General features: G+C 41.3%; 1 long non-coding RNA gene across 2 annotated transcripts in view; it reads left to right on the top strand.

Moving 5' to 3' along the window:
• Positions 1 to 15,068: 15,068 nt before the first annotated feature.
• Positions 15,069 to 23,891, top strand: part of LOC122767627 — a 34,688-nt gene continuing 25,865 nt past the window's right edge. The window contains exons 1-7 of one of the 2 annotated variants that reach the window (XR_006360230.1): positions 15,069 to 15,204; positions 15,656 to 15,736; positions 15,821 to 15,932; positions 18,019 to 18,095; positions 19,360 to 19,376; positions 21,295 to 21,425; positions 22,847 to 22,965. This is a non-coding gene — a long non-coding RNA (uncharacterized LOC122767627). The remainder of the gene's footprint in view (positions 15,205 to 15,655; positions 15,737 to 15,820; positions 15,933 to 18,018; positions 18,096 to 19,359; positions 19,377 to 21,294; positions 21,426 to 22,846; positions 22,966 to 23,891) is intronic. The other variant, XR_006360229.1, reaches the window with a different exon arrangement.

Here is a 23,891-nt window from a genome sequence, read left to right as displayed (position 1 = left end):
CAGCCTTTCTTGTTTTTTGAGTGTATTATCTTGATTTGTCACTCTAGAGTGTATGATGTGTTGATTTATTGTCAAGTTGCGGCGGCACATCCCTGCTGCCGCTGAAATAATCCCAGTGATCTGGTGCTGATGAGACTGCAGGTCGTGTGTGTGTGTGTGTGTGATGCATCAGCCCATGGTCGTCTTTTTTCACAGCATGATAATAATGCTTCCACTACTGAAAATGGGGTCGCGTGCACCCTTGTGACACTGCTGTGCAGGCCCACAGGCTTGATTGTGTGCCATGCTCATGGTTTCATTAAGAGAGAGAGAAGGGAAAAGGAAGTGAAGGAAATGAGGGCTAAATGAAGTGGAGGACGGGTGAATAGTGAAGCGTGCTTGTATATTAATATGTACATGAATGTGTATCCCTGTCTATATAGTGCACTTGTGTGAATATGTGTGTGTTGTCACTTAAAGGTGCTCGTGTGAAAAAAAAAAGAAAAGAAGCATGCTCGTGAGCAACACGAGCACCGGACAGGCCGCGCATTGTCCCTGCAAGCTGTGTTTCCATGGCGACAGCAGGGGTTGGTGCTACCAGCAAGGTGTGGAGAAGCCTTCCAGATAACCCTGAAGGTCAGCACACAGAGCGACAGCTCACAGCACTACTCTGTACACACTCACTTCACCCCCCCTCCCTGTGTGCGTGTGTGAGTGTCTTTGTGAGGACCAAACAAATCTATTAACCATAGAAAATGAGGACATTTTGGCCATTCCTTTTAGGGTTCTGACTTGTTTTTAGGGATAGGGTTAGGCTTTTATTTGTGATGGTTAAGGTCAAGTCAAGGAACAAGGATTTCCTGGCATAAATAAATGACTTTCTCAGGAACAGTAGTCCTTATGGTGACCAAAACCTGGACCTAATGAGGCAAAATACAATTTTTGCACAACTGGTAATGATTAGGGCTAAGATTTGAATTATAGTTAGGCTAAGATCAGAGTTAGGCATTAACCAGTTATGGTTAAAGCTTCGATTTTGCTGTCTAAATCAATGGAAGCCAATGCAGTGTCCTAAGAAGAATAGCTGTGCAAACCTGAGTGTGTGTTAGTCTGAAAGAGTGGAACTCTGTTAACATGCATTTCCACTTATATATGGACATGGCTGGCCACCCTTGGAATGACACAGTCTTGTTATCGGTCGAAAACACACACACACACACACACACCCTGCACACACACATTTGCAGTCACAGAGCAGACCCATGTAGAATATTAATGGACTTCTAATATGCCCAAATACTTGTGCCTGGATATAAATCCACATTCACACAAGTGGCAGTCGATATGAATGTAGTCGAGTGCATTTGTTAATGATAGCTGTGAGGAGAAATCTATTGATCACAGTTTGACTCGCCATTGCCGCCATGTCATCGATCAGGACACAACCTACACAGTGCCACTGAAAAATCCATACAATATGTGCTCTATTGTTGAAATCTAGTAAAGAGTAAGACAGCTAAAGTGTGTGTGTGTGTTTGTGTGTCAGTCTGTCTGTCCAGGTGTGTGTGAGTCAAACTACAGACTCATTCCTCACTAGGGATTTGGCAGCTCTAACCGAACGGACAATGCACATATTACCAATATTAAAGCCGACACCATATTAGAGACTCTCATATCCCTTCTCTCTCTCTCTCTCTCTCTGACATTTCTTTACAAATACCAGCCTCTATTCAATCTGTTATTGCCTTCTAACATTCAGCAATTCTCTGATTAAACAAGCTCCTGAAAAGCCCAGGCACTGCTATCTGCCATTTCGCTTTTATTAGAAACTCACCCACTTTAATTAAATTGGCTGAATTACAGAAATATCAGGGATATTCAGGGAGTAAGAGAGCACAAAGGATGGGGGGAAAAAATGGAAGACTGGGCTTTATGAGATGTTTTGAATGTGGTGTGGTGATGAAATGAGATAAAGACAATCTTGATGGAGGGCTAATGTTTGGTAGGAAGCTGAGGTTTGTTCAGTTTGGGTCTCACCATAGAACACAGAGTCACACCTTTTTTCTCCCTATTTTCCTCAGAACTTGATTTATTTTTCCTTCTTCTCCTGATCCATGTCAACCCCACACCTTCAGTGCAGGGCCTTTCTTTTCCCGCCTTATTACTGTGAAAGACATGGGATTGAGGTTGCCATGGTTACTAGCGCAGCTTTGACTCGAGGAGACAGCTGCATAGTGTGCACTTAGGAGACGGCTGCTCACGCCTTTCACTGCTCCGCTATTGATTTCCAGTCCTTGACAATTACTGGACCTAGTTGACTACAACGGCGAGCAGAAAATGTGCATAAATGCTAAGGGCAGAGGGTGTGTGAGTGTGTATATTCTTGTACTTCTTTCGGACCTTTCCTGTCAGGACCAGTAGTCCTCATGGAGACCAAAACCTGGTCCCTAATTAGGCAGAACCTAATTTTGTTGAACTGGGGAAGTTTAAAGCTGAGATGTGAATTGTTGTTAGGTTAAGATTAGGGTTAGACATTAACCGGTCATGGTTGAGCTTAGGATAAGTCTTTGAATAGGCTGTCTAAATGAATAGAGGTCCTCAGAAGAACAGCTGCACAAACCTGTGTGTGTGTGCGCTGTAAACTCTGCAGTACAATATACAGTAATTGTCTTGCTTTTTTTTCCCTGCTCGCTTAAGTGCAGGTGTTTTCATGAAAAGCCATTCTTTGAGTCGCTGCCAGAGCTTCAACGCGTCAGACGTCCTGTAGCCCGAGCTGCAGACAAGTCTGACAGTCGGGCACGGAGCCTAATGTTACATGTTTTTGTAGCTCCACGCCATCTCCTTTGTTCGGCTCACTCTTTGAAACGCTGCGTGTCAGCTGTGCGTTCTCACACTGGAGAGGCTCTGACAAACTGCTGCCCTTTGTTAAGACTTAATGGGGATCAATTTAAGTAAAGTTGGACACTGGAAGGATTCACATGCTGACCCATAAAACGTGTACACTTACATTCCCACTGATATACCTCCTTCTTTCTGTCCTTCCTCCACTTCTGAAGCGCCGCTCCCCGCACATTTCTCAGTCCCTCACTCTTCCCTTCTCCTCTTTTCCTCTCTCTTCTCTCAGCCAACTTGGCGTAGTATGTGAGAAGTCGACAGCGAGCCTAATTGGAGTGTGTGTCTCTGTCATTGACAGCCACGATTCCGTTTCTGTGCGCAGAACACACTCACATTAGGCTCTCTAGCTAATTGAATAGTCTTTTATTAAACTGTGGTAATGTGAACTGGAACTGGCTGCAAGTGAATTGAATTAGACCCCCCACTACAATCACCAACCCCGCACATAAACACATGCGGCTCAGTGAAGCAGTTGGGTGGATGGAGCCTCAGCACGGAGCGAGGGAGGAGGAGAAAGCAGGGAACGTGTGAGGTGAGTGTTTCCTTGCATTAATTGTAATCTGGTCCTGCGACGGTGTTTTTGAGGATCGGCGTTCATCACAGTATAATCAGTCATTACTGTGCTTTCTGACTGTTCTTCTCTCAGTGAGCGCCTGTTTGTGTGTTTGTGCCGTGCAAGTGCACAAGGACGCACATGTTCACACTTGCATGCAGGCACACGTTGGTACATTCCTACCAATGGTTTCACACTATTCCACTGATTTACATGTGGTGGTAATGTGCTGAGACACATTATGCACAGCACTTTACAACAAGCCCGGGGTGAATTCTCAGAGTCTACTTCTCTAAACTTGAGTAAATCACTTCAGATTGTTGGGTTTTATAAGGAAGTGGCTCCTTTTTTTTGTTTGCTGTTTGTGTGATTTGGGTAAGCAGGCCCCTCTTAAATAGCAAACTGGCTGACTTCATCGGAATCACATGTGTGTCCGTTGTTTTCTTTCCCGTTAACTCTGAGGCAGTTTCTTTCCTTGGCTGATCCAATGATGTCACCACAGTTTCATTGTCGGCATCATATAAAGGAAAACTGGTGATTCACTGTTTAAGCTGACACAGAGAGTCTGGCAGGGAGAGATAATACAGCTGAATGTTATATAAATATTCACTGATTACACTGTTTATCATCCCACTGTGGCATGGAAGAAGACAAACTCCATGTAACTCAAAGTTGAACACACCCTCAGCTCATCATCGTGGCTCTGGTGAATCAGTACAGACACTAAGAGATATATCCTCACAATCTTTACACCGAACCACAAAACTGACCAGTTTGTGTTTTATGTACATAACCTTTTGATGAACTCAAACGACCCTCTTTTCAGGTGTATGCATCACATAATAATGTTATATTATTTCTGCTCACAAAGAACAGAGGCAGAATAACAAAAAAAGTTACACACTGCAGCTTTATGTTCAACTTTCTTGAGGTGTGGTTGCATGAAGTTTACCTGGCTGGTCCTCAGAGACAGAGTCACGCTTGGTGAACTCAGTGCTGGAAATGTGTCAGTAACTCATGCACACTTCAAAAAACTTGTAACTATCCCTCAAAAATATTTTCATGTCGGGTTTTCCTTTGAATATGTGATGTGAAATGAGTCCACATCGCTTAATCCTTGAAGTGTGCTGCAGTGAATATTCTGACTCCATTTGACCCGCAGGGTGAAGCACACCCCGTTTCATCCAGCATCTGCACACAGACGAAGAGAGAACGACTACAAAGGCTGGTGGAGAGATAACCAGAGGGGCCTGGAGCAGCAGGGGACCTGACCCAAGTGTCTGCAGTGAATCTTTGGCTGTCACAACATGTGACTGAGGGTGGAGCGGTTCAAGAACCCAGCACTGTCATGGAGGACACCAGAGGAGGAGAGGCGCCTTGGATTAAAGGGAAACCAAAAAAAAAAGGGTTGAGGAAAACCCAGTACACCAATAAGAGTCGGGGCGTAACGAAGTCAAGGTTATCAAGGTCAACGCGTTTCATCTGGGAGTCGGGGCAGAGCGTTTTGGGAGGGGATTGGTGGAGGGAGAGAAAGAGATCGTCCACTGAGGCCTGTCGAGGCATCTTGAAGATGATCGCTCCCTCCTTTATGTTTTATTATATCACACTGGTGGATAAAAAGAATCTGACACCCTCTAAAGTCATTACAGCCCAGTCAAACTGGCTCAGAGGGCTGCCGCCGCTGCTTCTTAACCCTCTCTCAGCACATGTCTGGATGTGTGTGTATCTCTCAAAACATGACTGAATGGAAGAAAGGGTCTGTGCATGTCGGAAGCTCTGAGCAGGCGTGTTTGTGTGTGGATGTGTGTGTGTGTAAGCGTGTCAGACTCACATATTGGCCAAACCAAAGAGACACATCACTTAATCCTCCCCCAGTAACTAGGATAAGTCACCAGTCTTATCTTTCTTCTCCCCTCCATCCCTCAACCCCTCCTTCCTTCCCTCACTCTTTCTTTCTTTCCTCGGGAAACTATTGTCCCTTTTCCCGTCACGCGCTCCGCAACCCCCTGCTGCTCTCATTCTTATTATTACCCTCCTCAGCCCCCAGACCATAATGCTTCATTATGGTCTTCATTATTAGTCTCCTGCACCTGCAGTAGTGGAAAACATGGATGCTTCATTTCTCTGGTTCTTTATTGGCAGGTTCTGCACAGGATTTGAGAGCAGGGAGAAGGATATTTGCTGCCATTGACGATCATGCTGCCGGTAAGGTTTGACACTGTGCCAGGAAGTGTCACTACAACTCCCCTCGGGAAGGGAGCAACAGGTCTGAGAGGAGTCTGAGGTTTCTGTGTAGGTGCAGGAAATAAAGCAGCAGCAGCATGACTGAAAGCACTGGACAGCAGTGATGTATCCGTAACTCCTCAAACCTGTTACAGTATGGTGGATGGATGCTTTGTTTTATGATACAGAGAAATGTCTTTTTTGTGTTTTAGCATCTGTCATTTTCACTGCATCTCCGCAATTACATTATACTCTCCAAAAACTCAGGAACGCTTCAGCCATGTGGAAAAAAAAGACTAATAAACCCACAGTTGGCTACCTGCTTAACACCACACGGCAGACAGACAAAGCTACTAATTAGCTGGGGAGTATTTAACAGCAGAGAAGCCACATATTTCCCTTAGGATGTGGGACAGAGCGGCACAGAAGTAGCCAAGGGAAGTGAAAATTGGGTTTAAATTCCTCAGGTGGTCACTAACATTCCTTCTAATGAATGCTAATGTTATTATTTGCTCGCTTTATGAGCTTTAAAGAAACAACGACTATTGTTGCTGCTTTTAATTGCAGCTTTTCAGCACCATTCTTCATTTGACTGGTAAATAATCGTCATAGAGATTGACCATCTGCGCCTAAAAATCTTTTTGAGACTGCATTGCCACTGTAGTATTTTAATATGAGGTAATATAAGCAGGTTTGGCAAGCTATGATGTTACTGATCAAGATTAACAGAGAACAACAAAGTACAGTAGTTTACCAAATGAAAATGAACATAATCAGCCATATTTAATCTTCTTCATGTAACAACTTTTGTTTTTCACCAGATCCACCATTTCTTGACATTATTACGGATTTAAATATGTGCGCAGTGTGCAGGTCCTGGTACTAGTGGGGTTTTGAGTTGGTTGAATGTTGTTTTTATTTATAGCATTAATATAGTACCAGTGTGTTTCCCTTTGAGACGTTAGCCACAGTTAAATGGTGAACAAAATTGTGTAATTTAACACACAGGGAAAGCACAAACAAACTTTTAACTACCAAGAACCACCTGTGAAAATATTGAGCTCTTAAAGTAACAACATTGTTTAAATAGGTCAAGCAAAGTCAGCTACTGACTTTTCACAGGAGGCAGATTTATTCTCAATAAGATCATTTGCTCTCTCATCATCCTCCTCTTCCTCACTTATACATCACACACTGGTAAAGTGAAATTAGATTAAGATCAACCGGGAAGTAAGGTGACTTAATTTATATTTATTTGTTTTATTTTCTACACATTGTAAGCAAAATTCCTCAGCTTGACTCTCATCACATATCCTGGTATATACAGTAGTTTTTGATTTTCCTCCAAGTACCACCAGAGGAAGCTTGTGTACACATACCACAGTTTGAGAACCATGGCCTTACTATTGCTCGTGAGTTAACCTTGCATGAGGATGGCTGTAAACTGACCCCTGACTGCTTTGTAAATGAAACACAAGTATGCAATTCGGGGGATGCAATTCAATGTGTAAGTTCAAATTTGCAATTCCTACATAAACATTCCAAGTGCCAAAATAGTGTTTATTTGCTCTCATTCATAAAATATTCAACATTATGTCTCAATACACGTGCATACAATGAAATTATGGATGAATGAATGAAACAATGCATTCTCTTGGAAATGCATGGTGTGTATTCAAAGTAATATTGGTATCTATAGTGTTGATTTGTCTGTAAAGTAACAAAGGTTGTTGGCACTTCATTTAACAAATACTGTCGCTGTAGCCTGGTCTTGAGATGTATTTATAACACTCACTTTTCCTTCTCCGCACTCTCCTCCTGTCACACACACACACACAACAAGAGTGTGTCAATAATGGCAGGGTGCTGTTTGTTTAATGGTCCTATCTCCGCACATAGACGGATGCCATCAGCTTTGTCTGTCGCACAATGTGGAGAAAAGCAGTGTGAGTGGAAGTGAATCACTCCCTCCACACACACACACACACACAGACACACACACACGCCAAGGCCTTCTATCATGGTGTCCTCCCTTAGACTCCCTGTGTCAACAGATACTTTGATTAACCAGGAACAGGCAACCGCCTTTGTAACTTCACATTATTTGATACAGACTGACACAGCATGAAGGCTGTAAAAAGAATACATGTTCTTAGTCCATCAAATCATTTTCAATTTTCTTTCTTGCAAACCCGCTGTTTTGTTTTTCCTGCCCCTTGTTTGTGATTAAATGGTTTTTTTTTCCTCCACTTTTTTTTTTAACTATATGCGACAACTCTCATCTTGTAACTTCGGCTGTGAATCTTTGCAGCAGCATAAATTAAACACTGTCAATTTCCTTCCCCACCGACGGTGTGATTTTACTTTAAACTTCCAATTAGCTGCCTTCACTTTATCTATCAGTCACTCTCCAGAAAGCCTTTCTCTACCCACCACATGATGCACATCAGCTGCGCTGAGATCAATTTAACTGATGATGGGCATTCGGGTTGTATCCATCAAACGCGGCTGGTTATGACAGCAAAAGGAAATTAATATTTAGCTGCTTTGCTGTTGTTTTTTCCACGAGGGCTGCAGATATGTGTCCCCACGTAATGTGTATGTGTGGTAGCAGTTCAGTGACGGGGTGAGGGACCTCTGAATGACGCCCTCTGCTTCTTTACCGCCTGGCAGGGAGTCTGCCAAGAGAGGAGCTGGCCAGTGGCAACAGGTCAACTGAATGCCAATCAGCAGCGGCCTGGAGGTCATGCGTGGTCAAATTTTGTTAGGAGAGAAAGGAGATAACCTGTAGTGTGGACTAATTTAGTGTTTTAATGAGCTGTGTGTGTATGTGTGTAACTGCCGTGTGGGACCAGGTTTGCCAAGGTTGTGCTGTAGGCAAGAGACAGATTTTGACAGATACTCAGGTATGAGAGGAAGGACTGTATGTATGTGTGTGTGTGTGTGTGTGTTTGTGTGTGAAGTGACCAGTGAAGCTTTCCTCTGCCTATAGATGGCACCATTACACTCCTGTGTCTCCACGTCAAAGCCCTCTCTCTCTACTGCTTCTTTGCAACTGTAGGTGAAAATATTGTCTTCACAGGTTGTGGCGTCTCACTTTCTTGCTCAAGAACACTGAAACAGATGATGTCACCTGCTGTCGTGAGGCTGCTGGGGACACGAGGTGAGTTTTTAATTTGGTTTCATTAAAATCAAATGAAAAACGACGACAGCCCATTGTATTTTCCTAGTGCTGGTCCCAAGCCCAGATGAATGGGGAGGGATGAGTCAGGAAAGACATCGGGCAAAGAATCTTTGCCAAATCAATATGCAGATCACTGAAGGTGAAGGTAACATCATGATATTATTTACTGCAGAAGACCTGGAACTAGTGGTTGAGACCATAAAGTCCTCAGGAGAAAGTTTACAGACGTTAATAATCAAAGGACAAGTAGACTCATCTTGGACTCATCACAGTTGTCCCCTGGTGGCTACTTCCATCCTTTTTCCTGGGACTTTTAAAACTCAAAAATCCATTTTCATCTCATCTATGGTGTTTTGCTCGATTTTTCTTTTCCCCACAGATAATCCAGACTCCCTGTCCTCCTTGCCAGAAATCTGAAAACTGTATGAATGTGGGACTTTGACCCCCAAACTGTAAGGTAAAAAACTTCTGTTTTCATTTAAACAGAGACAAAGTAGCATGGATTTAACTTAAAGGAAAAATTTGGAGTTACAGACCCTTTGGTTTGTCTGTTGGAACCCTCTCCTCACTACCATAGAAGTAAACTTTGTTTTGTGCACTGTTGCCCTTGTAGCTCTTTCAATCGAAATCACAAAACACGAAATTGATCAAAAGTCAACCAATTGACGTGATTGTGACGCCAACAAAAAATATGAACTCGTTATTATCCAAAAATGGACCTAGAATTCTCAAAATGTTGAACTATCCCTTTAAACCCGGGGCCGCTGACTGATTGACTGACTGATTGCACACTAACACACAGCCCGTGTAAAATGGGTCGCTCCACATGTCGTACACACGTCTCGACATCCTTTTTACCATCACGACCCATGAAATTGATTCCTTTTATCTGTATGTTTGGGAGTGTTTTCGCTGCGTGACACAGGTTTGGTCTCCGTCTTTGCCTTCACGCCGTCACCACGCAGTCACCTGATATGTCTGTGTTCTGTGTGAGACACTCATTTCATGCTTCATTTGTCGCCTCACAAGCTCCGTTAATAAACAAGACCCTCCAGTGCTGCTGTCTCTCCAACACCACACCCTCCATATGTGTGTGTGTGTGTGTGCGCGTGTATACGGGACACATTTTGATTCATATTGACATTGTGAGGACACTTTGGCTGGTCCTCAGGGTTAACACTTGGTTTTAGGGTCAAGGTTAGAATTAGTTTAAGTGATGTGCCTTTAGCCGTGATGGTTAAGGTTAGGCTATTATGTCAAGAATATGTGTGCGCGCGCAGTACTTGTGGGATTAGGTGAGAGGCAGTCTTTTTCCTTAAAGGGATAATTAAGTAAAAGTACAAATATCTTACCAGAAATTGACGTCACTTTTTTATAATATTATTTAAGTAATTTTTCTGATAGACAATGTAATTAAGTTTTAGAAGTAAGTTTTAAAAAGTGAGGAATTAGGATTGAGCCATGCTGGCTCAGAGGTAGGGAGAGTTGTCTTTCAACTGGAATGCTGTAGGTTCAATTCCTGGCTCTGCTAATTCGTGTGAAATTAGGTATGAAAGGTTTGTGAATGAGTGAATGGCAAAACTTTAGTGTAAAGCATCAAGCCTAGAAAAGCTCTGTATAAATACAGACTATTACCAACTTTTCTCCTTCTGATTTTATTTGGTAGTAACAAGTAACAAAGATAGAGGAAATGTGGTGGAGTAACGGCCTAACCCGTGCTGCAAAGGTACAGAATTTATTTAATGATTCCAGGCTTCTACCTCCAGCTGATATAATGTTCTAATGTAATGTAGTGGAGAAAAAATCGCTCAAAATACAAATAACAAAATTAAGTACAGATATGTGGATTTTGTACTTGGTTACATTACAACACTGGTGAGCGGTCTTGCTCATCAGCTTCATGCTTCATTCGTGCTGAAAGTGAAGAGAAATCATGTCAACTTTTATCATCACCATTTATGGATTATAAATCCTTCCATCAACAAATCACTTTGCCTAATTGTTTTCAGTCTGTGTGACAGATGTTGGATTCCCAAATTGGAAAGTGATGACATTCATAGCCACATTATAATGGGAGTTAATGTGTTGAAGTGCAACATCAGTCAGTCTGTCTGTCTGTCTGTCCATGTGTCTGTCCACGCACCTGTGATTAGAGAACAGTGGCCGAGACACTGATTTATTTCATTCATTTGACAAATCTTGAGGAGGAGGAGAAAGAGTGCAGTCACTTAAAAGGGTGATGAGTTTAAAAAAAAGCATATCATATTTGCTGAATCATAGTGTTGTAGCACTAAAAGTATGTGAAAGCATTTCAGCCATTAAGGGAAAACGATATTTAAAGCAGCAGTGGGATTTTATTTACCACAATCTTTATCATACCTTGTTCATTTATTTGTTGTCGTTTTTATTCTGTGTTTTAGTTGTGTAACTTGTGTTGTAATGTGATGCTGCCTGTCTTGACCAGGTTTCCCTTGGAAAAGAGGTTTTTTAATCTCAATGGGATTTGTACTACTTTGATTGATTATGAAAATAATCGTTGCAGCCCTACTTAAATGAAACGATAGCCATTCATTTTGAATGGAGCAGAGTCGTGCTGTGCAGCTGAACTACAATATTAATCCGTTGCTTTGCTTTGTTAGAATGTGTGCTGCAGAAGTCAAAGTACCGGTCCGCTTGTGCAAATATTCCAGCACAGGGTTTACCGTAACCAATTAAATCACATTCACTGTGAAATTCTGTCAAAATGCATCATGAACGTCTTTATTGCAGAATCATAATGGAATACTGTTTTATCATTTGAGGTTTTTTTCTCTAGACCCGCCCACCGTTGACAGGTGATTTGAGTTTGAGACCCCTGCTTTACACGGAGACCGTCGATCACGACGTGTGACAAAATATGACGCTTGTGTCTGCAACACAACAAATCTCTACAGGTGTGCATCAGAGAAGAGGAAAGTGTCGAGTGACACTTTCCTCTGTCACTATCTGTCGCCCGGCACGTTTAAAAGTGTCAGGGGACGGAGCATAAATCAGGTTTAAAACCACTTTGTTTTTCTATTCAACCCCCTCCTCTCCTAGAATATTACATCCTCGGTAGACCTCGGCGACGGTGAAGTCTATTTCCTTTGTATTTTTCTGTCAGCAGCACTTTGGATAAAATCTCACATGACACATTCATCGCGGGCTTACCAAGCAATTTGAGCGTGATATACAAAGTAACAGGGCTTTCATTGTCAGAGGTGCGATGTGATTTAAAAATTAGATTTTCAAAATGTGCTTAATGAACTCAACGCGGACACGTTCACAATGATGGAAGGATACAGCAATCCAGTTATTTTCAGTGTACGCTGCCGCCTTTATTTGGGCTTAAGCTTAACATAGAATTCTGAGTTTATTTTCTCCATCCATGAAGGAGTGTTTATGTACTGTGTTATTAAAAAGGAGAGAGCGGAGACAGTGACTAATCTATTTCCTTTCTCACACAGCAGCCAGTAATCACTGTTCAATGGAGCTGCTCACTCATCCATCCATAATGTTATCAAGACACATTATCAGTGTGTGCGCGTGTGTGAGCTCATGTGTGTCCGTGTCTTTGTGTGATTTTCACGGGCTTTGAAAGCAGGTGTTAGAAATGTTCGTGTGGGCATTTTGGTGAAAGCAAAGGTTAGTGTGCATTTGTGTTTCTCGGGATTTTAGATGTGTGTGTGTGTCTACTTGTATTTATGTCTTTGTGAGGTCCCAAAAAAACTTAAAAAACCTTTCTTTGTGGGGACATTATGTCTGGGCTCCTGAACTTTAAAGGCCTATTTCATGGGTTAAAAGCTGGTTTTAGTGTTAGGATTAGGCACTTAGGGGCTAGGGGAATGCATTATGTCAATGATGTGTCACTCGCTAAGATATACAAACAACTTTGTGTGTGCGTGAGTGTGTGAACCTGCGTGTCGGAGCTCAATCCAGGCCGCAGAGCCAAATGCAACACATTCACCCTGCAGCCTGTAGCTCCATCTCACATTGTCAGACAAAGGAGGTCACATACAGTAATGTGTGAACATCGATTCCTCTCCTCAGACCTGAAAAGCAGACGAAGGCTTCTGCTCGTACGACACCTTTCTCAGCTGCTTTTTTTTTTTCTATTTTACAGGGTGCTGCCACCACTTTCTTTGTGTTAGTAGCAAAGTTTACAGAGCTTTGGAGAGCGCGCAGTTCAATGCAGTGTGTCAAAACTTGTGGTCAGATGTCCTGAAATCATAGACTGCTTGTTGTCTTCTGGTTTGCAGAAGGAAGCCAATATGGAAGTAAAAATATAATGAGTAGCCACCAGGGGGCAACACAGTGTGAGTGGGTGTGACGTCACCTTTGAGTTGAGAAGCTGGGGGTAAAACATGGATCTCTAGGTAGCCATTCTTAGCGATACCAGTCAATAACAACACTCTCGTGAATGTGTTGATGTGTACGATAGACTTAATGTGGAACAAATAAGGCAGAAGTGCAATTGTGTTTTAACTGTTAATGGAAGTGGCAACCATCTTAGCCATTGTCTGCAGCCCAAATCAGATTCAAATCAAATGTATTCTTAAAACAGTCGCTTAATGTTGGTGTTTGAATTCCTGTCCTGCTCGTGCTGAATTCTGCTAAATTGAGGCATGTGTTACGACATTCAGCAAAAGTATTCCAGTTGCTTCTTCTCAATGGGAACTCAGGCAACTATATACAACAGAACCCTTTTAGTCTAAAGCTGCTTTAGTTTTTTCATTCACTCCTGACACACTGCCATCTGCGGATCTGAGACACTTAAACCCCATCAGCATGCATCGAAATAAAATACTGTATGTTTGTATTTTCAAAATACTAAAAATACACGACAGTGTAGTATTTTGATACAAAGTATGAAGGCCTTTTCATCAACTTAATAAAATACAAATGTTCTCTATTTGAAATACATGCATCAGAAATACTGGCCGTCCCTGAGTGTCTCGCCTTGAGAGACACATCAGCTCCACCACTGAGCCGCAGCCTTAAATACGATACAAATAAGGAAAATGAAGGTCTATTAGGCTACTTTATTCCATGTTGCACCCCCTTTTTGCCAAGGTTTGAATGTTGTTGAAAAAAGAAAACTGATGAATAAGAAATGAGCTAGTGAGTTGTTGGCTGTTGACTTTTATGGACTATTTATAAAGGCTGTCAGTCGGCTGAAAAACAAACTAATTGATTGCAGAATTTGCTGCGATTTATCGTGATTAATCATATTGCCGCCTCGATACTGAAGCTTATCATTGGTGTCGCATGCATCCTTGTGAATGATGTATACGGCCATATTAGTATATATTAATTTATCCCTCTATGGTTCACTATAGTATAGACACACGTTTAACAACATGCTGAGCTATTTTAGAAACTGCAATGTGAGACCGGGCTCACACAGCAGGAATACATTCATTGGATGTTTACTGTGACATATGTGTGTGTCGATGATGTGTAATAGTCGTGCACTGATCCCCGTGAGAGCGTCAGGACTCTGACCTTGACCTCCACGTGACCTCAGCTTCGTTTTACTGCCCTCAGCCTGCAACTACCCCCCACCTGTCGTGGCCCAGTAGATAATATAGCACACGACTCCACAGGCCGAATTCTCCTCCGTTCTTTGACCTTTGTCTCAATGACATACTGATACTGTATATGCATATTGTAAAGACAGACAGTAAACCTTTGTGTGTGATTCTCCCCTGTTGTTACATTGAACTCTGAGGGAAACACAGGGGGAGGGGGACTGGTCAGCTGCTGTCCAAGAACATTATATCAGCTGGAGGTAGAAGCCTGGAATCATAATATATTAGGTTCTCAGTTCAGTGTGGGCCAGGTTTCATCATTCCACTTTAATAAACTAATTTAAGTATGTATATATAACGCACTTACTGCAATTGTAAAATGTTGGTATTGGTGAATTTGTATGTTGTAAGAATATCCCTTAACTTCCCCTTCCCTTCCAAGTGTGTTGGAGAACCTATGTATGTATGTCCTTCAGTCAGCATCAACATTCAAAAAGGTCATTCATTATAATATAATTATAAAAGTCAATCAGGTGATTGATAAAAAATTAAGTGTAATTAATTTGTATTCTATTTCTGCCACTGTATAAGAATTTTAGACACTGGACCTTTACATCCATCACACAGAGCACAAGGCAACATTCATTCATTCATTCATTCATTCATTCATTCATTCATTCATTCATTGTCTTTATCCTTCTCATGAGGGTCACAGGGAGCCTGAGCCAATCCGAGGTCATGGTCACTAACCCGGGTGTTTTTGCTGTAAGACAACGGTGCTAACCACCGCTCCACCGTGTGGCCCGGATTCAGCTGGAAAGGTACTGTATTTTTAATTGCTATATAAAGGAATAGGACATTATACAGTATGACCCTGCTATAATAATAATAATAATAGTAGTAATAATGATAATAAAAAGAAACAATAACTCATTATGAGTTGATAGCAGTGAATTTCCATTATGTTGATAATCATAAATGAGGAAAGTGATTTGAAAATTATATATAATTGTCATGTTATTTACTTGTAATTGTAATGTATGCTTCGTAACATGTTGTGACATTTTATACAGAAGTTTATGGTCACGTAAGTCGTTCTGTTACATAAGTATAGTTCATCTGGGTTTTTTTCTCCCCATGTAAGCTTTGATAATGTGACAAACTATCGTTAATATTGTTGTATTGTGTACATTTTCCTGAAAGACTGTGTGGTTTGTTTCCACCACGCCTCAAAGTTCCAGAAAAAAGACACTCTGTCTTTTTGTGTCGCAGACTCACGCAAAAGTCCAGCTGAACCTCCTCCTCAGGAAATACGCTCAAAAGAGCCTGGACCTCGTCGTCTGTCCACTTGTCGTACGTCCTTTTCTTTTCCTTCATATTTTTGGAATGACCAGTAGCGAAATGAATAAGTTCTCCTTTTTTTGTCTTCTTGTAAAGGTCTTGTTTAAAGGTGGGTTGCAGCCACGCTGGTTTAAACAGCTGCAAAATGTGTTCTACCAATCAGCGTTCTTCAGCACACAGCCCCGCCCCTCTAAAGTTCTGAAAACAAGTAGGTTCTTCTTTAGGTGAAAGTTTAGGGTCGAGGGAAAATTTTTCCGCACGTAATTTCAGTGGAAATGTGCCATGATTTTTCAAAATCCTGGGTTAAATGAAAAAAAGTTCCTGTAGTGGAAAATGAGCTGTTGTCTCATACCAAGCTACAGTATATGTTTTGTCAGAATAATGTCTTATGTTAAGATATTTATGTTGCCATAAACTATTAAAAATCCAAAGCCTAGTTCAGTTTGTTGTAAAAAAAAAAAGAGATATATGGCTGGAACAATAACACGAACCAGTCTGAGCTGAACAGTATATGCTCATGAATGAATCAGGCACCAACACTGACACTTAATCAATCAGTTAGACTGTATTATTTATTGTTAATATTTGTGGTGGTAAATGCAGGTACATTGAAGAAAATACACACCATTTTTGCTTAAATTACTTTATAATTGTTGTTGTTTTTGAGTGCATTTCACCTTTATCTGCTGATATACATCATTAAGATGCCACTGATCTGGGAACCCCGATGATCCTGAACCTTTAAGAGAAGACTTCAGTGACCATCATCAATATTATCTCGAAACAACACGACAGACTGATTAAGTGTCCAGTCACTTCAGCACTAATTACACTCATATGTGTCAAATTTGATGCATAACTCCTTTCAGCCTCATCCCCCTCCAACAAAATAGGTGTTTTTGAGACAAACCATTTTTCAAAGAGAAGGTCACAGCGGGCGGCAGGTAAGGTGGAGACATATTTGGGTGAACGGTGAGTCATACAGCGCTGGTTTTTCTGCAGCTCCTCTCTGGATATTGACTCATTGCGCTCTCTCCGGGGAATCCTCTCTGTCAGACTGCTCAGGAAATTGACCTGTGAATAAAGCAGACTTTGGTTGGAATGGTTATTTATTGAAATGCTAGAGAGGAGACTTGATGACTCACTGACAGGTTCAGTCACAGACTCCTTCAGATGTACACACACAAACTTGGACTCTGGGAGAACTTTTATTTTACTTTTTTTTAAATGGTTGAAATATTGATGTCGCTTGAACTTTGAAATGTTGTAAAGATTTCCTTTTTTTTGCCTTGCACTCAGGATTGGTTTCTTTATCCTTGTTTTTGTTCTCTGAGTCACAATAAAGCTTTCTTTAAGTACAATATGATCCGGTCCAGTCAGTATAACTCTTTCTTGAGTGTCTCTTATACGGTTTTACCACCTCTTTGTCAGATGAAAGCATTCTGTAGCTTTTCATGAGCATAGAAATACTTTATATGAGTTTATACAGTGGTGTTTGAAACGGTGGAAAATGTTTTTCCTGGGTTTTTTTCCCCTAGACCAATTATGTTAGTGTTGTACACGAGATCTGAATTACCAGCTGGATCTCCAAAATTGTCAGAGAATAAGGAAGTGATAATGAAATGGCACTCAGTCTGATTATCAGGCTAGATAGATGTATGTAATCTTTCATCAGACGTGAAAACAAATCATCAAATTTGATTCATGAGGTCTCCACTTATCATCCATGAAGATGCCTCTTAACAAACCAGAAAAATAAAGTTATTAGGGCTGTCAGTTAATTTAGTACTTTGTTTTGGCCTGTAAAATGTTGAAAAATGTTGGAAACTTGGAAATGATGACGTCCTTGAATTATTCAGTTTAAATGATTTCTTTGTTATATGGAGCAAAGAAACCCAGAAAATATTCACATTTAAGAAGCTGAAAAATCAGAAAACTTGACCATTAATCCAGCTGAATGACTGAAACTCATAATAATGATAAAATGCTATTGTTATACAGTACTACATTCACATACATTTATAGTGTGTCTACATACAGTATATGGGTTACATTTTCTATCATTCATATGCACTCATGCGGTGCCAGTGCAGCCACCATCAGCAATGTGGGGTCAAGGTTAAGGGTCACACTTTCTGTGTCTTGCGTGTTGTTACAGGTTCGATGTAAATGTCATCAAAAGTCATGCTCTCTGTAGCACAACATTTTCCAATTTAGTTGGTGGCACATTCTTGTTTGGGTCAAAAGAGACAACAAAGAAGAGAGTAACCATGGAAACGCGCTTGTTTTTTCAGTGAGAAACACCTTGGTGCATGGGGGAGAATCGCTGACCATCGAAGACGGAGCATTGGGACTCATCACTTCATATCAGGTACATCAGGTACAACACTTACTAACTGTAATATTTTCTTTATTTTACATGCTTTTTATTGTGATGTCTAAGTGTACAGAGTAGGATGAAGTGAATGAATACTAATTAATATCTAAGGCTGCAATGATTCATCGATTATTAATCAGTTTGAGTGTTTTTGAGCATTTGTGGACGAAACAAGACATTTGAGAACATTGCAATTTTGAGGTTTGGAAAACAGCAATCAACGTTTTGTGATATTGTGTGGACCAAACCAGTAGAAAACAATCGACGATTATGAAAATAATAGTTAAGGTCAGGATCAGATATATTTAGTCTGGCATGAAATACAATAAAAACCTGTAAGTATCAGCAAAAATTAAGCAATCCCCCAGGTCATATGTTGTGTACAATATGAGTATTTTAATAATTTTACGTCACAAATCAGCTATTTTTTAGAGCATTTTGGGCAGATTGCAGATTGGAGGTGTAGTAGTTGCATCACTGGCTCCAAAGCTGTGAGCCTTTCATCTTTGCAGAGTCTTTTCCTGCCAACATGGCAGCATAAATAAACTGAGTCACATGACATCAAAAGCTCTATATTAAATTTATCCTAATAAACCCACCCTACATTTTAACAAATGGACCTTCAGACATAAAAAGAGACATTTTAAGAAGTCAGCTTTGAAATCCTTTATTTAAAAAAAAAAATAATAATAATAATAATAATAGACATTGTTTTATTCTTGCCTAACAACTGGGTTCAACCAACACAGACAAAGAAACAGTGAGGATGCCTCGAAAGCATTTCATGATACAGTTTTTCACACAGAAACGGTCACCACCCAGGCCAGCAGCTCAGCTGATCTGATGCTCAGTGACATGACCTTCTCATCTGGCCCACCACTTTTCCCTCCAGGCTCTCTCTCTCTCTCCCACCTCCCTTCAAAATGCTTTCCCTGTTTTGGTCTCGTACCTACAGGCGTGGCTATACCTCCACAACACACTGGTGCTGCTGCGCGCGAGTGAGACACGCAAACAATAACATACATTCATACACACACACTCAACTGTGTGCACATATGACAAACTATAAACAAGAAACAAGAGCAGGTTGAAGAGAGAACCTGGGGCAGACAGGAAGGCAAGGAAAGATGTTTACAAATGAGAGTTCTGATACAGTTTTGTCTCGATGTGTGTGACAGAATATTTGGCCGATTTGTTTGTGTGTGACTATCTCTTTGTTCTCTCCAAACGCTGTTACTGCTGTGATGGAATCCAACAGGACACAATGGGTTAGAGGTACAGTAGTGACTGACATACACTGGTTTCTGGTGTGTGTGTGTGTGTGTGTGTGTGTGTGTCCACTAACAGGCAGCAGTGTAACATGGCTCCTAGCTGTCCTGTCCTGTCCTGACACGAACTGGCCACTTACCAACCTGAAGGCACGCTCACTCTGACAGCTTACATTATAATTCATGAGGTGGATGTTTGTCTCCTCTAAACACACACACACACGCACATGCGCACACACACACACACACTCATATGTAACCTCTGGTGCTCTTAGACACAGCAGTGTACAGTCACAGATACAAAGATAGCCCCGCAGCCTTCCTGCATTATTACTGCAGATTGTTTTCTTTAACACAAGAGCGACATATAATCTGTGGTGGTGAAGTCTCACACTACACGGAAACCTCTGACCATGTTAATTGGGACTTGTTTTGTGTTGCTTTCATCATCTGCTTTTTACGGAGAAATGCCAGTTTGATGAGTGAGATTTCCAGAGAGAGGATCATTGACACAAGCACAAAATCATCTTCCTTCTCATTTTGAACGTGCAGATTGGCAGCAATTTGTAAGTCATTCCATAACATCCTTTCAGCATAATGTAAAGCAAGTGATCTGAACTAAATCTGTCACATGGGGAGACTTTGCGACCAATCACAGGGCAGTTCAGAGAGGCAACAGGTGTCTCTCTTGGCTGCTCTACTTCACAGACTCTGCATTCAAGTCCTTTCTGGTAAACTGTGCAAACTTCTGCCAAGAAACCTAAGACACTCTAAAAGACAATTTGGCATGAAATACAATAAAACCTGTCAGTGTCAGCAAAAACATTCAAAGATTAAGAAATCCCCCAGGGTCATATGTCGCGTACGATGTGAGTATTTTAATAATTTTACGTCCCAAATCAGCCATTTTTGGAGCATCCAAGGTGACTGTAGTCGTTACATCACTAGCTCCAAAGCAGTGAATCCTACATTTTGAGAGGTTACTGTAATCATTTTAAACTGCCTGCAAATTATTGTCTAAGATTTTAATTGCTCCCTGATTTATTGTTATGCAGCTGCAGGTGCATCATGCACAGCGTAGCTCAGATTTAGCCCAGAATAAAGTACATTGTTATCCATGTAGACCAGAATGTTTTCAGCTGCTTGTTGAACTGGTGGAATTTTGTCCAAATAGCTGAAAATACATTTTTATTTTATTCCCAGCAAACACTAAATAAAGTCACCTTCACACGAGGAGCCAAGAGTCAGTTTTTTCTCTCTCTCCACTTTGTATCAAACCAAATCTATTCCTGACTCTCTAATGAGAAGGAGGGAAAATTTAGAAACCTTATGGTGTAGTCAGCCCAAAGAACATCAGATCTGAGCCAACGTGGGTATAAAAATAATCAGAATTTCTGTCGGCATAAATGGAGCCTCAGACGTAGGAGCCAGCACTGGTATGTGAGGTTTTCAACAGCACAGGAACACAAACATGGAGCGTCACCTGTGACATGAGTAGAAACAACCACAGGACATTTCTGCTTCTCTTTCTTTCCCCTTCACTCTCCCTCTGTTGTGTGTTTTCTTTTGCTGACTGTGTAGGAGAAACACCGGTGTCGTAGTGTTTCTGTGAGGAAATACTTGTGTTTCTTGGTGATGAATTAGAGTGTTTTGGTCCCTCGGGATGTGTTTGTTTAGGGGAATTTTACTTTGGCCCATAAAGTTACTAACACACACTGTGACGCATCTGTCCGGACAAAGTCAAGGTCAGATTCACACAGTTTCTCTGTTTTTCTTTTTGGGGTTGTAAAAACTTGTTTATATCAGCGTCTGTGCTCCCTTTTGCTTTCGGAAAGTTTGAGTTTTCATTTTGCGAAATCCATGGTCTTAACAATGAATTGTGCCACAGCTGCATTGAAATACTTTTTTTTTTTGTCTCATTGCAGCAAGAATGAAGCCAGTGAGAGCAAATGATTTGGATTCGTGCCCTGCTGCATTAGATACTTGGAGAGCTGGATAACGTCTGTGCGATGAATAGCCATCTCCAATCTGACCTCGAGTGACCCAGCACATTATGGTGTGTTGTTCACTGTTCTCACACACAAACACACACACAAAGTTGACCTGAAAACATCTCAACACAGAGTGCATGAAAGTGTCAGACATTGCCAGCAGACATAAGAGAATGACTGCGTGTGTTCCAGGTATTTGTCATGTTGTGGGGACTTAAATCTGTTCACACAATCATATTATGAGGTATTGTCTTCCTTATGGGGACAAAAATCCCCAAAGCATATACTTTTAGATTTTAATTCTGTTGTATGGTTCAGGCCACTAGTCGTCTTTATGCACCCTATGATCTTTTCTCACATATCATACTGTTTTATAAACTGGTCCAATAGAAACAGGCAACAACCAGAGGAGACTGTGTTTTACAATACAGACGTTAGAAGAATAGCTCTGCAAACCTGTCTGCCTGTCTCTACCTGTCTCTGCCTGTCTGTCTGTCTGTCTTTCTGTCTGTCTGTCATGCCTGCAGGAGCCAGGCATGAGTGTGTGCTCATTCAAACTCATTCACGGCTTGTTTGTGTAAACCACCTGGGGCTTGTTTTCACAAATCTGGCCCTAATTTTTTCTTTGTTATTGCAACATTTTACTCACCAAACGTCATAAACGTGTTGAACTTGGGCTTTAACGGAGTCCAGAAAGCCAAGAACAAGCAGAGACGACCTTTGGAACTTGTTACCAACTGTACTGGTCATAGAGACTTAACTGAAAAAAAACACCTTTACCTGTTTTACCACCTCCAAGAATGTTGTGATCACACAGTTGTTCTGCAAAATGTAGTTCAGCAACATTAAAACCCAGTATTTCCAGATTTCCAGAAACAGAAATACAAATTTGGCTGTAATGTGCAGTTTAGCACAAGATGCACCCAATGCGTCCTGAATGTATATTAAAATCTAATCACAAATGAACAAACATGTGTTTACAGTGTTTTAGCTTCATGAAGGATTAGAGCCCGCCTTCTCCGCTAACGTTCTCCGTCCTGCTGCAGTTTCATAGTATTTTGACACACACTGATTTATTTGTCGCTACAGTATTAACACTGTTAACGCTGTTTTCCCCAAATACTTAAACATACTTACACATACATATTTCATGTTAGAGTAGTGTGAATAGAGCTTTAATTCACTCTACCTGTCACTCCTGCTGATACGCACACACACATCTGTACAGTTTGTGAATAGACATCAGTATGTGTTTAGAGACGTGAGACACATCCTGGACACATGATATTTCCAGGTGTGAACAGTCGTACTTGACGCTGTCCACATGTGACTGTGACCTCACAGGACAGATGTTAATATCGATACACACACACGAGACACAGCCTGCAGACAGGTGCACTAATGTTCAAGACACTTCCTTTTCTCTAATATCTCATCTCTTCCTTCTTTCTTCTCTCTCCTTCTCTCTCTCTCACTCTCTCTGCAGTGTTCAGGTGGGAGGTGATGCATCAGCTCGAGCAGGCGTCTTATTAGCCGAGCGCTAACAGGCAGCCTGTGTTCCCATGGGGGCTGAATGCTGCTGAGTCATCCGCTACAAGCTAAACAGTACAGTAATTCTTCAGTTTTCTCCCAAGCGCACACACACACACACAAATGGACAACTACACTCACATGCTTGTGCACAGGAACGTCAGACTGAATGGAATCCAATGGGAGTTTTAGTGTGTGTGTGTGTTTTCTTGTATTTGTAGCTTTGTGAGGACCAAAAAAGAGTATAAACACACAGAGTGAGGACATTTTGTCTGGTGGGTTAAGCTTAGGCATTAACTGGTTATGGTGAAGGATATGAATAATGCTTTGTCCAAATAAATGGAAGTCAATGCAGTGTCCTAAGAAGAAAAGCTGCACAAACGTGTGTGTGTGTGTGTGTGTGTGTGTGACTCAGTCCATCACCTGTGCAGCTTGTTGAAGCGTCAGCACGAGACCAAAGCTGTTGACAGTTCCTCTCTGTGCCTTCAGTCTGCCTCTGATTACACTGACAGTGAGGTTGAAATGTGGCGTACAGTTATGGATCACTGTGGTGAAAGACCAATCACTGCGTTGTGGTTTTCTCATCCCATTTACAGCCTCCTCATCAAGAGTCATTTCATGTATAGCTTGTTTTCACGTGGCAACTCCCCGAGTTTTTTTTGTCCCTTCCTTCCTTGTTTTTCTCCTTTTGTCACTGACATGAGTTGTACTGGTGTAAAGCTGAAGTTGTTGTTTTACTGTTGAGTTGGTTGAATGTGTGAACTGATCAAAGTGACTCCATCACACCTGAACCTTGGTCGCCATGAAATAGAGTTTGACCAATATGGATTTTTCTATACAAATCAGTGCAATGGTCGATAATGGTCGATCCATTTTTGGGCTGATATGTGTGACCAGTTTTCTTTTTTTATCCGATGAATTTAAGTTTAGAAATTTAGAAATAATCTTCACTGCATTGAAGATTATTTTCATAATTGATTAGTCTGTTGATTATTTTCTAG

The sequence above is a fragment of the Solea senegalensis genome, linkage group LG4 (genome assembly GCF_019176455.1).
Source record: "Solea senegalensis isolate Sse05_10M linkage group LG4, IFAPA_SoseM_1, whole genome shotgun sequence".
Taxonomy (NCBI): Eukaryota; Metazoa; Chordata; class Actinopteri; order Pleuronectiformes; family Soleidae; genus Solea; species Solea senegalensis.
This window is presented reverse-complemented; position numbering and strand designations above follow the sequence as displayed.